The sequence below is a fragment of the Danio rerio genome, chromosome 17 (assembly GCF_052040795.2).
Source record: "Danio rerio strain M-AB ecotype USA chromosome 17, GRCz13ab, whole genome shotgun sequence".
Taxonomy (NCBI): domain Eukaryota; kingdom Metazoa; phylum Chordata; class Actinopteri; order Cypriniformes; family Danionidae; genus Danio; species Danio rerio.
This window is the reverse complement of record NC_141037.1, coordinates 23747501-23765936: the sequence shown is the minus strand read 5'-3', so window position 1 is coordinate 23765936 and position 18436 is coordinate 23747501. Positions and strand designations below refer to the sequence as shown.

The window sequence follows — 18436 nt, the reverse complement described above, 5'->3', positions numbered from 1 at the left end:
AAATAAATAAATACAAATACAAAATCGCAAAGTGAAAACTAATTTTTGAGAAGAAAAATGTATTTTGCTAACAAAAATAAAGAACTGCAAATGGAAACTGAAGTTTTGAGAAATAAAAATTAAATTTGCAAACAAAAGAACAGCAAAAAAACAAAGCAGTGCAAAAAACAAAACAATATATTTACATTTATTATTAACATTATGCATTTATTATTATTATATAAATTTATTTGATGGTGGCGAAGTAGGTAGTGCTGTCGCTTCACAGCAAGACGGTCGCTGGGTCGAGCCTCAGCTGGGTCAGTTGGCGTTTCTGTGTGGAGTTTGCATGTTCTCCCTGCGTTCGCGTGAGTTTCCTCCAGGTGCTTCGGTTCCCCACAGTCCAAAGACATGCAGTACAGGTGAATTGGGTAGGCTAAATTGTCCGTGGTGTACGAGTGTGAATGAGTGTGTATGGATGTTTCCCAGAGATTGGTTGCAGATGGAAGAGTTGGCGGTTTATTCCACTGTGATGACCCAAAATAAATAAAGGGACTAAGCCAAAAAGAAAATGAACGAATGAATATTTATTTCGCAAGGGGGCAAAGTCAAGGCCCTTTTAAGTTTAAGTGATGTCATCACCCGAATCACAGTATCACTGAGATGGTCTTACAGGCCAGTAGGTCAGGGTCTGCCGTAAACACCCAAGTTCCCTTGACTCCACCCCCTTGTCAAATCATTGACATATCATCATATATTAGTTTCTTTTTTTTGCACTGCTTGACTTTTATTTGCTGTTCTTTTTTTGTTTGCAAATTTCTTTTTTATTTCTAAAAACTTAATTTTCCCTTTGCAGTTCTCACAGGCTGAATAAAACCCCCTCCAACATGATCAAAAGTGCTAAGTCATGCATATATTAATACAGAGGCAAACGCACTGTCCTGTTGATATATTCTGTACTGCAATGAAGACCCAAGTGTGCACGCACAAATCATTTGGCCCGATTGCATGCTCATTTTGTGTAACTTTAAGCCTAGACACACACACACACACACACACACACACACACACACACACACACACACACACACACACACACACACACACTGCAGGTATTGATCATGGCATAGTAGGGTGAAATGAGAGCTTGCTGCAGAGACCAGCTTGTGAATAATGGAAGCAAGAAGAGGAAGAGAATAAGAGCAGGATGGAAAATTGAGAAGACCTAGAATATGTGCCTTCAATGTGAACATCACAAGACTCCGCAATGCAAACGTCATCATTCATGTGATTTTCAGACCTGTAATGATCTACAGTATAATTGTTGACATTAAAAGCTAATTTGTGAGTCTTTAAAACATTTTCAAGCCATTTGATAAAACATGTCAGGAAGCACAATGGAGCGTCACCCACTTCTTCTGACATATTTTGTGCATTTGCTCATTGTCCTTTTACAAACTGCAATTATGACATGACGGGATGCTTCAGAACTTGCAGTTACATCTTTTGTTTTGGTACAAATCGTAATTCTTTGTTACTAAGGCATTGCAGACATTTTACATGGGCCAGGGAGAAAGTGATTTAGTAAAAATATGTTATGGCTGGATTGTTTTATCCAATAATTAATAACCTCAAACTGTGTTGAAATTTATAACTAAACACTCACCAGCCACTTTATTAGTGGCAACTTACTAGGACTGTGTTGGACCTTCTCTTGCATTCAGAACTGCCTTAATCCTTCATGGCAAAGATTCAACAAGGTACTGGAAATATTTTTTTATCAGTTTTATCTGCAGCAGATCGTCTTGATCATGTCTACATGCCTAAATGCATTGAGCTGCTGATTAGAAATTTGCTTTAATGAGAATGTGGACAGATGTACCTAATAAAGTGCCCGTTGAGTGTATGCTTGTAATTACATATACAGCAATGTAAAAGAATGAAGAGATCGCTTGAAATTTATGATTTTTTGTTGTTGTTTTGTGTTGGAGTAAAATGCCATTTTTGCTTTGACAAATGTATAGAGAAGTGTGTGAGCACAAAAATATAACGGTCACACTTTACAATAAGGTTCATTAGTTAATGTTACTTAATGGATTTACTAACATGAACAAACAATGAACAATACATGTACTACTGTATTTGTTCATGTTAGTTAACGTTAGTTAATGAAAATACAGTAGTTCATTGTTAGTTCATGTTAACTCAGTGCATTAACTAATGTTAACAAGCATGAGATTGGATGTTAATAATGCATTAGTTAATGTTCAATTATGATTAACAAATGCTGTACAAGTGTTGTTCATGATTAGTTCATGTTAGTAAATGCATTAACTAATGAACCTTATTGTAAAGTGTTACTAATATAACAATCTTTAGTATAATTGTTTTTATTGCCATCCTGTTTTTAATGAAAGTGTCACAAAACATTTAAAGTCTTGATGTGTTTTTCTCTCATTTGTTCTGTTCACTTTCCAAGTTTTCTGTTCCAGGTCAAGGTGAATCCAAACTGAATGAAGGATTTTTGTTCTTGACACAATTTCTCAAGTCTGAACTGTCACAAGAGACTGAAATGACAAGCAGACCCAATTTCAGAAGCACAGCACTTGAAAACCTCCATTGCTTGTGTCTGCTTATATGTAGCTTACCCTTCTCTCTCTCTCTGCTTAGTGTCTGCCTCTCTTCTTCTCTCGGATGAGTTTTGATGGGCAGGTCTTAAGTGAGACAGTTAATTAGATTAATGGTAACTGGCTATGTGCCCCTGGAGACTAATGGATGCGTGTGTATGTGTGTGCATGCATGTGTGTGTTCTTGTGAAAGTGAAAGAACTTTTTAAACTCCTTAGTGATAAAAGCACTTCAATATTAATGAGCTTTGTTTTGCTAATCATTAATAATGTATTAATTGAAAGAGCTGCAGTGTGTGCAGATGGGAGGGTGGAGACACAGTCCAACATGGCAGTGAGTATTGACAGTGCTTACAAAACGCTTTACGACAAACATCCGTGCCTTTAAGCATGTATGCTTGCCCGCCCACACACACACACACACACACACACACACACACACACACACACGCACACGCACACGCACGCACACGCACGCGCACGCACACGCACACACAGGGAAACACCAGAGAGTAGAACAAAAAGCTGCACTAAAATGCGCCTTCATGACCTTCATAGTGTCTTTTGTCTTCTCTCTGTTCATTTACAGCCCTGTTGCGGGTCTCTTCATCTCTCTCTGCACTTTTCTCCAGCAGAAGAGTTTAAATCAAGGGCTGCTGGACCTGCAACAGCCCAGTCTGCTGTTTCTCAGTAATGAACAAAAGCTCAATGAGTGTGTGTATGTGTGTGTGTGTGTGTGTGTGAGCAATCTTGCTCACCTGCCTAGAAACACAACAAGATCTGTTCAGAAATGACAGACAGAAGGTAAGATTCTAAAAAAGCAACTGCTAGTGTTGACCATTACTGTGGGTTTGATAGGTCAAGTGTAAATAACTCAAAAAGAGCTTTCTGTCCAGTTTATTATAGCAAAAGTGGTGTAGTGTGCCATGATCACAATAAATAAGGGAATAATTAATGTTGAGAAACAATCAAATATGTATGAGTAGACCGTTTTAGATAAACAGTCAGGCAGACAGACAGAGAGAGGGGAGGATGGATGGATGGATGGATGGATGGATGGAAAGATGCACGGATAGAGAGATGGATGGACTGACAGACAGATAGATAGATATTTATTTCTCAAACTCTCATGCTACTGTAGACATTTCTCCGCTTCTCTGGATGCCCATACAAGGATGCATTTCTCAGCACTGACCCCTTGACCTCCCCTCCTCTAAAAAAAATCCCACGTACATCAGCTCTACTGTCACCGTAGCAACAGTGTGTGCCCCCCAGAGCGAGAGCCTCACAGCTGCTCTACATGTGCATGGAGATGTTTCAAGTGTGTGTGTATATATGTGTGATCATTCTCATGTGTCGCTGTTGATGAATTTTCAGTGGTTTCCATTTCTGTTTTGCTGCTTTATTGCACACACACATACTCCTACTTCTCTCATGGCAGGCAAACATCCTAGCCAAAAAAAGAGAAAAGTTATCATATATTTACTAGAGGTCAAACAACAGCAATCTCTCTCTCTCACTCTCTATGGTTTCTCTCTCTTTCTCCCGTTCAAGCACTCACTCTGGATTTCTTTTCTGGGAACGAGCAGCGATATCCACTTTTCCTCGGATTACCATCTACTACGGAGCTGAATATTCCTCCCAAATGTCTCTAGCCGACACACACACACACAGAGAGATAGAGTCCCTGTCAGCTACTGGACACTAAGCAGAGATGCAGCTAACCAGAGAGGCTGAGTTCAAGACAAACTGACACACAAATCAGACAGAGCACAGCGCAATCCCATCAGATCATTACCCGCCTAATTTCAGAACAATTCAGGACGGACTGATAGCAGATGAGGCCCATCAGCTCCGGCCCTCAGCTCCTCAGACGAATCTCAGAGACCCTGTTCCACCCTGCTGCTCCTGTTAGCACTAAAGCAGCCCTCCAGCTTGTTTGGATGATCCTCATACGCACCTCAACGTCAGACAAATGTGGTGGTAACACCTCATCCACTGGATGTAATGACTGTGTGAACTGGAGGACAGAGAAATGTGCTACTGCTTAAGAGAAAATGCTACTCATTAGTGTGATAATAATGACAAACTGGAATAGACTGACTGAGGCAAAAGGAGACCCTGAGGGCAATTGAGCCATTCGACTGATTGAGCCAATAAAGCAATTCGGAGAGGAATGAAAGTCTTACTGCATTAGAATAAACTGCTTCTACAAACACTCCAATCACACTTGCCTTCATCTGACAGTTCTGTTGTCCTAACTCAAACTAGGAAAAAAGTTACATTGGCCACTCAAAAATCCACTGACAAAACAGCCTCAACATAAATAAGGATAAATAAAAGCTTTTAAAGGGGTGGTCTACTAAAATAATGTATAATGTATCTGTGTGAACACAAACAACATCTCTGAATGTAATACGCTCAAAGTTTAATGCAAAGGGAGACATTGGCTTTTACATCTGGGTTAGAGAGATCACAAATGCTTCAGGTTCAGCACATTCACCATGCGCATACACCCTGCGCAGTGAAGAGGCATGGACAGAGGCGCTGTAATGTTATAGCAGAGAAAGCTAAAATGCTGCCCAAATGCTGCTATTTCCACAGAGCTTGTTCTGTTTCTGTATTTGGGCTTTCAGAGGATACGAAACAAAGAGAGAAGTGCTTACAATTTAATTTTAATTATGTTCAAGAGAATTATCAAAATATATAACTAGCATTTGACAAAGAATAGCTTCCAGAATCTCTCAGTTCCGTGGTGGATTATGCTAAAAACTGTTCTAACTATAAATGGAAGTAGCTGTGGATTGTGAGCTGCAACCTGTAAGAATTTTTATTTGTTAAAATTGATCTATTACATGCATAGTGTCTAGCATTAAAGGTATGCTGTAGCGAGGACCTAAACAAGAATGTAAACAACAGAAATTGCTGTTTGTCACTGTTAACAATTTAGCTACAAATTCATTTTTAACTGTCAAACTGCTGTTCACACCCACAATCATCAGCAGCGCTGCAGTGTCTCCCTATGCGTCCGCTTTCCCTGCATTCTACATCATAAATAACAAACTCACAAAATATATGTGAACGTTTCATATTACTTAGTCATGCTTATTCTGAATAAGTGTTAAAGACACTTGTCAGATTTTATTTTAGAGAGCAGGCGTGAGGTTCATTAGAGGTGTGAAACTTTTCCAGGTGTTGTGGAGCCGATCCGTGAATTACAGCACATTATGTTAGTTGACCAATCAGAGGCCCTTGAGGGCGGGCCTTTCAGAGGAACTAGGAAATATGAAAGTAACATGGGCAAAGATTAATCGTGATCTATCTATCTATCTATCTATCTATCTATCTATCTATCTATCTATCTATCTATCTATCTATCTATCTATCTATCTATCTATCTATCTATCTATCTATCTATCTATCTATCTATCTAAAAAAACACACATGCATGCATATATTTGAAATTTTTTCATATATATTTAATTATAAAATATATATGTTCAAGTTATAACTTGTATCTCAAGTTAAATATCTGTAAATGCTTTTGTTTTGTGTAGTTTTGTTTTTATGTGTGTATTACATATACAAGTGTGTATTACATATACATAATACCTGTATTTACTATACAAACATATATTATGTACATACAAACTTTCATTTTGAATGTGATTTATCGTGATTAATCATTGCCCAGCACTATTTTCAACTCAGGGTCATTCTGAAAATGTTGTCTAGTGTACGTTTCTGGAGACTACAAATTATTAAAAAAACTGAATCCAAAAAATAAAGTAAACAAGTTCATAACAGGGTGAGAATGTGGTAAAATCTGAAAACGTAGTAAAAATCAGATGAGGGCTTTTCTTTTTCTGGATGGCTTTTGTAAATTGTTGGTTGGGTTTAGGGAAGCAGTCAATCGGTAAAATTGGTTAGGTTTAGAGAAGGAGGAGGCTGGGTCAGTTGATTGACCGTCATCATCGTCGTGGTCAGTCAGTCAGTCAGACAGACAGACGGTCGTTTGACAGCAGCCTCTGGTGGGTTTACACCCACAAGAGACATTTGAGATATGACAAAGTGCACACAGCGGCCTTCTTATGGATTTGCGAAAACAAAAACTGCAAAAATACGTACCTCCCGGAACGTATTTCAAGGTCTCCAGAAATGCCCACGGGACTACGTTTTCAGTATTACTTATTTATTTTTTTTAATTTAAGACTCTAGTGGCTTCATTAATTTTATTTTCAAATCATTCCTTATAATATTACAATTGTTTTATCTAAAAAAAACACTTAAGTAATTAAGCTAATTGTTTACTAATTAATAAAAATGCAGATAGTACATATATTTTCTGTTTGCTTTAGCTTAGACTGCTCCCCTTCCTTCTAACTGCAAAATATGAGAGCCAAGATCAACAAAGCTTTTCCAACGCCTCTCCTCTCGCGGGTTTTCTGCCTGACTGATGTCAAAGGTCACGCAGCGAGATCCGCAGAGGGAGAGCGTACTCATCACCTCACTGCATATGCAAATAACCTGCAACAAGGTAATTAAAATCTCCATATAATGAAGTCATGCTTGGGCAGTAATATAGAACAGAGCGAACAAGAGTGATACAACCCTGAAAATACTCAGGGAGAAAAGAAACAAGCAATAGAAAAAAACAACACTTCCCAAGAAGCCTTTTTGGTAATCTATTATGTCAAAAATGAACCCATATGTCAGACTCAGACATCAAACTGAGACTGCATGTCTGAGCTGGTGGATCTGAGAAGGCTCATGGGATTAAAGTCAGGTAAGAAAAGACCTGCGAATGGGAAATTGTCAAATACCCTGAATCCTCATGCCCTTGAGCAAAACACTTGACTTGAAGTTGCTCTTTGGGGACGGTCCACCAATAAAGCTTTACAGTTCAGAAAGTATCAGCATCAGAAAATTATATAAAAACATCCAAGCTAAATGAGGGTTTTTGCGTATAAGTGACGATATAGCTCTGATTTACAAGTCTTTCTTCTTTTACAACACTGATTATAACATAAACAATGCGTCGAGCTGGACAATCCTTCAATAGACCAAAGTTACTAAACAAATACTGTAAGCCCCTTTAATAAACCAGGTTTCACCAAGTGAGTGAGTGGAGAGGCACTGAATCAAACATCTAGTTTGTGAACAAACGAGGAAAGTCATTTGTGAATGATCTGACAATAAAGCAAAGGAATGGAGAATGTTGTTCAATCACTTCGGCAGGGAATATACTCCAAGCAGGTTGATGGAAAGAGTAGCACTATGACAGAATTTATAGGTGTACACACAGCATAATCCCCAATTTATGAATGTGTAAAAATGACTGATGACCATATACAAATTCCACTGCAAGGAGTCTACTGAAAATGCTTTGCGATGATGCAAAACAATCTCAATTGCTCACTTTCGCTGAAACATTATCACTGCAACTCGTAAATCATTTTTTAGCCTATTAATGCCATTTAAAGACAACACATTGACAAAATGGAGATGAATACGTCAACATTTATGGTCTCTTAGTAGATCACGTAGACATGCTACTTTTAACGAAAAATAATGAGACTTCTTAGTCACCAAATGACGACTTGATGATTTTGAACAAAATCTCAAGTGACTCAATCATTCACTCATTACTCAAAGACACCCACTGTTTGTCACCTACTGCTATTATGATGGAACAATAAACATGAGTGACTAAATGAATCACAGAAACATTTGTTGGTGAATGGACTCAAATATTTGAGTAAACAAGTTCAATCAAAACCTTATCACTTATATGTAAAAAAAGAAGTACAAAATAATGGAAAATGGCAAGTAATGGCTCACTCAAAAATGTAGCAAAATATAATTCTCCCAACAAAACAATTAGAAAAAAAGTCATGAAAGAGGTTTAAAATACATACATCTTTTTCTGGCTACATTTAATTTGCTAAAAAACTAAATTACTTGAAATTCTGTCTATATTAGGTGTAGTTGCAATATCTACCAGCAGGGGCAAACTGCACAAACTCTGTTATTATTATTGGCAGCTCACTTCTCCTTTTTTCTGCAATTAATTTTTCCAAATCATTTTTATCAAAGAGATTATGAAAATGTCTTTATTAATTAAAGCCTTATTACACCTTTTTTCAAGATTTAAGTTAAGTCTTTTGTGTCACCAGAATGTGTCTGTAAAATCTCAATTCAAAACACCCATCAGATTATTTATTATAGCTTTCAGAATGTTGGATTTTCTGCTCTGAACACAATGTAGCTGTTCTTGTGGCCTGTGCCTTTAATGCTAGTTCTTCCTGCCCACTGTTCCCTCGTGCCTGCCAGTGTGTCTCTGTCTCTGGCTGCATCAGATAAACAGCACAGGGACAGACATAAAGCAAGCAGATTTTTAAGTAATGTTTGTAAGAAAAATTACAGTAAGAACTTTACCAATGATTAGTTGATGAATTTGTTGTGGAGATAATTCAAGCTTTTCTGCAATGATGGGTCACATAAAGTGTCGTAACAAAGTTCACACGTGCACGCACGCACGCACCCACGCACGCACACACACATACAGCACGTACGTTTTACTTTGCACTGTTTTGCACAGCAAACGTGACAGGATACACATTAATATCCACTGTATGGATATCCGAATTTATTGTTCACAAACCAGGATTGAAGCCTCTTCTTTTATGATTGTACTGACATGCTGCTGTGGTGATAAAGTAAAGATGTTAAAAATGACTGTAATTTATTACACACATTTTAAAAACATTGAAATTTTTTTTAAACTTGTAAAACTCATTTGTGATCACATATGATGATGTTTGATGATCACAGAGAGCTGAACAGATCTTTTCATCCCAGTTGCTTTGTGCACGTCCTGTCTTGTCAATATGATTATATGCATTACTACGGAGAAATGTTAATACGCGGCTGTCAATCAATTCGGTGGGTGGGGAAGCTGCACTCCTACATCATGTGGCAGTGGGCTTCAAAATGGGTGGGATTCGGCTCCCATTTTAACATCAAGAAATACAAAAAAAGAGACTTATTGTGTTTATATCAGCCCAATATGACTGCGCTACACCTACACACACTTCAGTCCAAACATCTTACAAAAGATGATTTTCATCATAGGTGCCCTTTAATTGCCATGAACCAAATCTAATTCTTAGATGCACATCACAACATTACAAATAAATATGTATATTAAAGTAGGACAACAGTATCAGACTGCACTGCATGCGTTACAGCTTTCCGTTCATGCAAATAGATTCAAACTGATATTTTCAACAAAAGCCTACATGATTAACAACTTCAGAGCTCACACAACAGGTCTGTGTTTAAAGATTTATTAGTTATAGTAAATATTTATTTTCCTATGGAGAACATGAATGGAGGTTCTACTTCCGGACCATTCCAACAGCTGTGCTCTATGTAGACTGTCCATGCACTTAATGTACTCTAATGTGCTTTGTGTAAAAGCATCTCTTAAATGACAAGTAATGGTTCATTGGAGTGCATGCTAAAGTATTTAATGCATAATGAATAGGTTATGTTAATCAGGTCAGGTCCGCATCTACTGCTCTTTTCTCTGTGAACTAACCCGACCTGTAACAGAACTCAGATAGCATCAATCTCAGTTAAATGTTTAGAGAAGGATGCAGTGAATAATTTGTCTTTGTTAACTGAAGTGGTGAATGGCGCAGTAGGCAGCGATGTCGCCTCAAAGCAAGAAGGCCGCTGGTTTAAGCCTTGGCTGGGTCAGCTGGCATTTCTGTGTAGAGTTTGCATGTTCTTCCAAGTCCAAAGACATGCGCTATGGGTGAATTGGGTAAGCTAAAATGTCCGTAGTGTATGTGAGTAAATGAGTGTGTATGGGTGTTTCCAAGTAATGGGTTGCAGCTGGAAGGGCATCCCCTGCATAGAACATGCTGGATAAGTTGACGGTTTATTCCACTGTGGCGACCCTGGAACTACACCGAAAAGAAAATGAATAAATGAATAAATGAATGAATGAATGTGAATTGAGCGGCGGAGTTTAGCAATATCAGTGAAATCTGAGCCAATCCCATTTCATTCTACTACTGATCTCATCCAACTGTTTGTTTCCTGAAGGTTCAGTAAAGTCATAGCAACTGATTTTCTGAGGTCACAGGGGGAAGTTAAAAAAGTTGCCACTCCAAGTTTTCAATGGAACTTATAATTGCATCTCTATAATTCCTCCCAACTGGCATGTTTCGGTAACGTTTCCCTCTTTTTCTTCCATCACTCTTTCACAGTGTGTGCGCCTTTCGATTCTGCATCTGTTACTGTACTGCCCGCCCCCACACACACACACACACACACACACATACACAAACAGAATGCTATTACTCAGAGAAATACACACACAAATGCATTATAAAAGCTTGTGTCAGGTTTTTTATATTTCAAAAGGTTGTCTGTAAAGCCAAAGATGCTCTCAGGAGACAAAAACCAGCAGGAAAAAACAGTTTAAGACAGATGATAAAAAACAGGGCTGTATTTTCAATGACAACTGTGAAAAAACATGTCTTGTGTCTGTGCATGTTCAGTACATGGACTTATGCATTCATAACGTATACATTTATCTGAAGAATGGCAGACATTATTATTATTATAAATGACCCGTTTAGGTCTCAGGAGTGAATCCCCAAAATTGTAAATCCAGATTGCTGCTTGCTTCCGAACTTGTGATGATTGACAGTGTGGTTCCCATAGCAACACTCTGGCATCGCTCATCCTTTTTCATAGAGCGCACTTCAACACACCTATTATAAGCAAATTTACAATAAGATACACATAGTTGTTCAGTTCAGTATGACGTTTTTTTTTTCCATTTAACAAAAATGAATGGGAGACAATAGGTCAGGGGTGACCAATCTCGTTCCTGGAGGTCCAATGCCCTGCAGGGTTTGGCTCCAATTTGCCTCAAAACCCCTGCCTAGGTGTTTCAAGTATACCTAGTAAGACCTTCATTAGCTTGTTTAGGTGTATTTAATTAGAATTGAAGCTAAAATCTGCAGGACACCGGACCTCTAGAAACAGTTTGGTGATCCCTGCAATAGGTCTATTTAGAGTTCAACACCAGGTAAAAGAAGCACATAGGTCTTGCATGCTATTTTTTGTATATGTCTCTTCAATTCAGGCAATAGGTACGGAGCTTAACATGCTACAATTTAAGAAAACACAAATTGAAGAGCCTCATCCGTTTGACAGCACACATGTTGCAAAACCTCACAATGCATACACGTTAACAAAACGCACTGCATTTTCTCACAACACAAACAAATTATGAAAACGCGCTGCATTTCTTACAACACTTTTTTAAATAGCATGCAACAGAACGAAAATGTTTCGACCCTAAAACGTGACAGACACGGCTATTTAGATTGTGGTTATTTAGGCTAATAAAATACAAAAGACAAGGGAATAGAGTGTTACGACTAACATTTTTTTGTAATTGCATGTATTTTCTTAAATTGCAGCATGTTAAGCTCTCTCATTGTGTTAAGACATTGCATACATTTGATTTAACATTCTTTTTTAAAATATGTTCTCTTACGCAAAGCTTTAGTGTAGAAAATTCTAAATGCCATAAAAATGCTATGGTTATGATCACCAGCAATCGAGCAGCTGCAGATCACAATGGACTACAAATCTGCCATTACATGGACTACAAGTTCCATTCATTCACTGCTCACAAGCACCTGTTTAGAGTTCCGGTGATTACACAAGCACGCACGCACGCACACACACACACATCAGTGCTGAGTCTTGTAAGCAGTATTGTGAACATTACAACGCGGTTCCCTTCCCTTGCCTTGTTTTGTTGTGTTAAACCCTTGCCTTATCTGCTGCCTGATTCATTTACAGTAATGTATTTCAATCCTATTTCAGAGTATTTAAAAACATAAAAAAACACCTTTCATAATACCTTCTTTGTCTTTGTTTTGCTTGACTAACTAGGTTCTCTTTCACATTCGCTGTATAAAAACTATTTGAAAACATTCTTTTAAACATCTCGTTCTGACTTCCATTAAAAAAGGAATGGTTTGTAACATTGTGGGAGAATAATAAAAGAAGAGTGAAAAAAAAAACAGAAGAACAAGCACTTTATCTCTTTTTCAATAATCTAATTGTGGGTTCAAAGATGCTGATGGGTCAAGGATGGACCAGCATTCAATAAACGAATAGATTGAAGTATTGATTGCGTAACGATCACCTCCACCCAGCCCATAAACATCTCCGAGCTTCACAAAACCTCCATTTTTAAAGGTCAAACTGCAGAGATCAACATCAACAGTCGGGCGTCTGATGCTTCTCTGTGCAGAATGAATGACAGCTCCTGAGATTTTTAGGAGTCGGGTAATCCGTGACCTTTGACCACTCTATTCAACACCTGCTTTTTTCACACAGATGCCAATCTAGCAGTGTCTGGCCATGCAATAAGGCAAAATATGGATGAGAGAGCCTGAAAAAGATGGAGAGAGCTACTGTAATAACCGTAGGAGGCAGAAGGCTACACAGTATCAGGCTTTCAAAGGGGAAGAAAAAAGAAAGAGGGAATGAGAGTAAAAGGAGGGTGCTCGGCAGGAAAATCACGCCTCTGAAGCTGTTTGGGATTTTCTATAGAGCTCCGCTGAAGGTCTAATCAATCCTCCAGAAAGCGTTTGGGCACATACATCACACCAGGCTACATCTGACATTAGCCTCTGTGTGTGTGTGTATGTGTACAATGCATAGAGTGTGCATTTGTATGACAAACATGTGCTCTGTAGACATTTGGAAAAGAAAACATGGGCTTTTATGCTTGTGCTGTCTCTAAACCTGGTTTTGTACTAAGCCTTTCTCCAACTGAATCAATAACTATTCAACAAGAGTAACCACTGATCAGCTAGCACAGCATTAACATATACATTTGTGTGAGTAGATAACCAAACACTAGGGCTGAGTCCATTGAAAAGAATGGACTCTTGGGAAATGCGATGAAAGGTCAGATTTCCGTGAACAAATTCTTTCAGAAGGTTTGCTTTGATGAACTAGTTTAAATAACATGAAGGGCTTTATGTTATTTTCATTTAACTATAAAACTTGCCTTTTTTATTTTTTTTTAAGATCTGAAAGTCTGCTGTAAGTCTTGTTTAAAAAAATATGCATCTGATTGACAGATAAATATTTGTGCATCGTTTACAGTTGATATTGTATTCAGTACACATGCAAATTAATTTGTGCACATGTATTTTAGACATGCCATGTTTGTGCACCATGCATGCAATAAATGGTGTGCTTTATTGAGCTTCCTTTCATAGCTTATTTACTTCTCGAGGGGGTTGAAACGAAAGAATCGAAAAAAAAGATTGACAAAATCAGTGCAGAATAGACTTTCAGAATTTATTTTAAAAGCAGGATTTAGGAATCCATTGCAAAAACACACCCATATGGATAAACAAAAATAGATGAAGACCCCTGAAATAACAGGCTGGATTTAATACAGGTCTGTCAAAAATCAGCAATGAGAGAGTTCAGATTAATGAAAAATGTTTCACAGTGTGTAGAGTTAAGCTAGTCTTGTTAGAGGACTGACAGAAGGCTCCGGTCAGCTTCCGGTTTCATCACTAGCATAAGGCCAGCTGTGTGTTTATAGTTCAAAAGTGAGATTATCGCTGGCATATGAAGCCCTTTAGTACTGACTAGTGTTTCTCCCTGTCTATCTATTTCTAAATTCTATTCTATTCTATTCTATTCTATTCTATTCTATTCTATTCTATTAACCACTACACAGACAAATGGATTAAATAAATGTAAAAAAAAAATGCTGAAAACATTAAATGATTTTATTTTAACCATTTTATGAGTTGCATAATATATATATATATATACACTCTAAAAAACGCTGGGTTGGTTTTTTAACCCAAATGCTGGGTTGAGACTGCTGGGTAACAAAATTGGGTTGATTCAACCCAATTTGGGTTGAAAATCGATCTTTATCTATAACCCAGCAGTGCTGGGTTGGGAACGCGGACGTGAAAGAGAGCACGCACGTCACGTCAACATGCAGGGACATCAACGTGAGAAACCGCCATTTTCTTTGCGCTGTCTTTGAGGGGAAGCGAGTGAAATTCTGTGTGAGACGTAAGTTATTTAGTGTGTATTTAACAATTTTCATAAGAAATAACACACTTAGTTTACTTAGTATAATATACACGCGCTTTTTTTTCTGTTTCTCCGCCTGATGGCCGACTTGTTGCTCCGCCTCACGCTGACCTGTGCTCGCCTTATGGCTGAACTGTTGCTCCGAGTCCGCCTGACGAGCCACCTGTTTCTCCGGATCTGTTTCTCCGCCTAACGGCGACCTGTTTCTCCGGACCTGTTTCTCCGGACCTGTTTCTCCGCCTAACGGCGACCTGTTTCTCCGGACCTGTTTCTCCGCCTATCGCCCGAGCTGTTGCTCCGCCTAACGCCTGACCTGTGCTCGCCTCACGCCCAGCCTGTTGATCGGTGGACGGGTAAGCGCGCATGGCATCGGAAGGAGCTCGAAAAGTATAAGGTAACTAATGAAACTAACGTGAAGCATGTTTGATGACCACTTCATAAACACAACACCTAGGATAATTTAGGACCTTTTTATTGTAATAAAATGCCTTTTGAATGACACAGATTTTTATGTTGGCTAGGTGATGACAGTAAGTAACGTTACTGTGATTTGTGATCTTTCTGGGGTGTTAACTGTAAAGCAGTAAGTAGTATTTTTACTCTTGTATTTCTTAAGTTTGTTCATGGATTTTTGTGACAATACTTTGATGCATAAGTGTTGAATTCAGCTTCTAACAATGTTTTTTTTTTAATCAAAATATATACAATAATTGTCCTGCTCTGCATGTACATTTTGTTTAGCTGTACATCTGTACATTGAATAGCAAATGTTATTAATTTACTATGAGCATTTTACATTCTAGACGTGATTTGAGCTATCTTTAATTAATCCTGTATGTAAGGGTCGTTTCATGCTAACGGAAATGTCTGAGCTAAGGCTAATTCCAACCTAATCATCTTCGACTGCAAAAAGAAAAAGTTTGACCACCGTTTTATGTGACACCCTGGATAATTATTATCATTTAGGAGTATTTTTGTGATATTGTGACTTTTGGCTAACATGATCTTTTTTTACTTAATTTTGCTTAAACGCTTTTATCTGTTATTCTTTTTCAGATGGATAATTGCGTGAAAATCAAACTAAAAGAATGCAATCTTGAGGAGTTAATCCCCACATTTGAAGGTATGTAATAATATTTTACTTGGTTCATTGTAATCATTAGGGCTGCCCTTGTCTAAACATTTGTCTGGTTGACTTGTGATGTTCATTTGAAGCATTAGTTGAATAATTACAGATTTATTAATAAACCATTTATTCATTAATTCATTTTCTTTTTGACTCAGTCCCTTTATTAATCTGGGGTCGCCACAGCGGAATGAACCGCCAACTTATCCAGCATATTTTTTACACAGCGGATTCATGCAGCATACATTGACTTTGCCAGTGTGGACTTTTTTTCTGCAACTAGTGGGTAGCACATTCGCCTCATAACAATACACATGTGGGTAGCACATTCGCCTCATAATAATAAAATTTGTCTGGTTATTTTTTAAAATCTGCTGTTCATGCAACCAGTGACATTCTCTTGTTTTATTTTTAGCACAGGAGCGAACCTTTCCTCGTTTTTAGGTCAATTTGAATACAATTCAGAGGGTAAGGATTCAATTAAAGGTTTCTCGATGCATAATGATGCATTTAATGCATAATGATTGTCTTAGTTATTTTATTAACAATGAAAATGTTATTTTTATGTTTGTTATTAGGGTGGCATGGGGGCGCAGTGGGTAGTGCTGTCGCCTCACAGCAAGATGGTCGCTGGTTTGAGCCTTGGATGGGTTTCCCCTCCACAGTCCAATGACATGCGGTGTAGCTGAATTGGGTAAGCTGAATTGTCCATAGTGTGTGTGTAAATGAGAGTGTGATGGGTTGCAGTTGAAAGGGCATCTGCTGCGTAAAACATAAAAAGATGTCACCCAAGATGTTCATGTCATTCTTTCTTCAGTCAGAAAGATTTTTTTTTTAGGAAAATATTTCAGCAATTTTATCCATCTGCATGGACTGAGATTGTGCCTCATTTTTGAAGTTTTTAAAGAAAATTTAAATGCGGCTTCAAATTATACAAATACGGTTGCAAACAGTCCCAGCTCAGGAAGAAGGGTCTTATCTATTCTCATTAAGAAAACACAATTAAATACTTAATAATTTCAAATGCTCATCTTGCCTTACTATTACTTATTAAAAAAAGTTCCTTAGGCAAACCTGTTGTTGCATTGTCATCTTCACTCGGGCCAAAAAATTGCAGCATGGTGCCATGGTCAGTGGTTAACTAATGCCAACACTGGCTGATAGCTTGGTGTGTTATGGCCTTAATTGCTTCTAAAGGTATTTTAGGTGTTCTAAAGTTAACTCTAAAGATATTTAACTTTAACACTTTTGAGTTTTTAATAAATCTTAATTCTATTTATTTTTTCAGATTGGGACCAATATTGCTGAGTATCTTCATCCATTGAATTCAAGAATCTATTGAGTTTCCTCATGTTCTCGTCCTTGGAGACCATCACTTCTTTCAAGCCTTTGCTCACGTGCTGTGCTATTTATTATTGCAAAGTACATTACTTGCCAAAGTGGACGTTTGCTATAAAGCATTCTACATCTTTGGTGTGAACTACCCCAAGCAGTGTTCCCTGGTGTGGCAGACTGTGGTTTATGGACATCCTGGGGAGGAGACACTAGCAGTAAGGGTTCTGCTAGCATTAATTTTTGCTGACAAACAGTAATCATTAATACTGTGACCTCACTGCTTCCTTGGATTCTGTGTTCTTTAACTTGTACTTTGGATTGTGGGGGAAAAGGAGCACCCAGAGAAAACCCACACGAACACGGGGAAAACATGCAAACTCCACACAGAAACACCAACTGACCCAGCTGAGGCTTAAACCACCGACCTTGTTGCTGTGAGGCAATCGTACTACCCACTGTGCCACCATGACACCCATTTCTAAAGAATAGTTTTAATAACTCATTTCTAATAACTGATTTCTTTTCTCTTTGCTATGATGACGGCACATAATAATGGACTAGATATTTTTTTAAGACACTCTACACTGCAGTTACATTGCAACTAATGTTTCTTACAGACTCTTTTATATCTCAGGATTGATGTTTGCACATGATTGTTCGAGTAAAAGTTAAAAAAAGTTTTCCTATTTCAAATTTGTTTTAAAATGCTTCCATCCTCAGGTTTCATTTTAACTTTTATATCTGTTTTTTCTTCAAAACTGCATTTACATTGAACTTGATCATCCTTACTGATGATTGCTTTATATCTCATATATTGATGTTTGCACATAATTGTTAAAGGGAAAGTAAAAAAATGTTTTCTTATTTTTTCTTAATATAAAATTTGTATTTTCTTAGTTTTTATTGTTTGTTTTGTTTTTTCAAGCTGTTTGATGCCTTTTCATTATTACTTTCACATATTTTTTTTCTGCATTGCAGTTGATGATTTATATGAGAATATGTTGATGTTTGTGCTCAAATTACTTTCTGACTTCAATCATTTAGATGCATTTTTATTTTTACTTCCTTATACTATTGTTTTTCTCTACTCTGCAATAACATTGCAATTGCCTCTTTCTGATGATTCCTGATTTATAAATGATGCAAATGTTTTTGAATGTATTTCAAATATGCATTTTCTTAAGGTAATTTGTCTG

The 18436-nt window shown here is 37.7% G+C and overlaps 1 protein-coding gene and 2 long non-coding RNA genes across 54 annotated transcripts in view; 1 reads left to right on the top strand and 2 right to left on the bottom strand.

The window, feature by feature from the left end:
* The window catches only part of slc8a1b (solute carrier family 8 member 1b), a 200561-nt gene that overhangs the window by 43458 nt on the left and 138667 nt on the right, over positions 1 to 18436 (bottom strand).
* Positions 6474 to 11197, bottom strand: LOC147833077 (uncharacterized). The gene is made up of 3 exons (XR_015513370.1): positions 9532 to 11197; positions 8655 to 8766; positions 6474 to 8602 (listed from the first exon to the last, which is right to left on the bottom strand). It is a non-coding gene; the product is annotated as an uncharacterized LOC147833077 (long non-coding RNA).
* LOC110439205 (uncharacterized) overlaps positions 15120 to 18436 on the top strand; it is a 3884-nt gene continuing 567 nt past the window's right edge. Inside the window, exons 1-7 of one of the 4 annotated variants that reach the window (XR_015513368.1) lie at positions 15120 to 15173; positions 15301 to 15362; positions 15836 to 15902; positions 16064 to 16221; positions 16326 to 16373; positions 16484 to 16599; positions 17194 to 18436. The exon at positions 17194 to 18436 is cut by the window's right edge and continues 567 nt beyond it. This is a non-coding gene — a long non-coding RNA (uncharacterized LOC110439205). Of the gene's footprint in view, positions 15174 to 15300; positions 15363 to 15835; positions 15903 to 16063; positions 16222 to 16320; positions 16374 to 16483; positions 16600 to 17193 lie in introns of all 4 variants that reach the window. The other 3 variants (XR_015513367.1, XR_015513365.1, XR_015513366.1) reach the window with 3 other exon arrangements.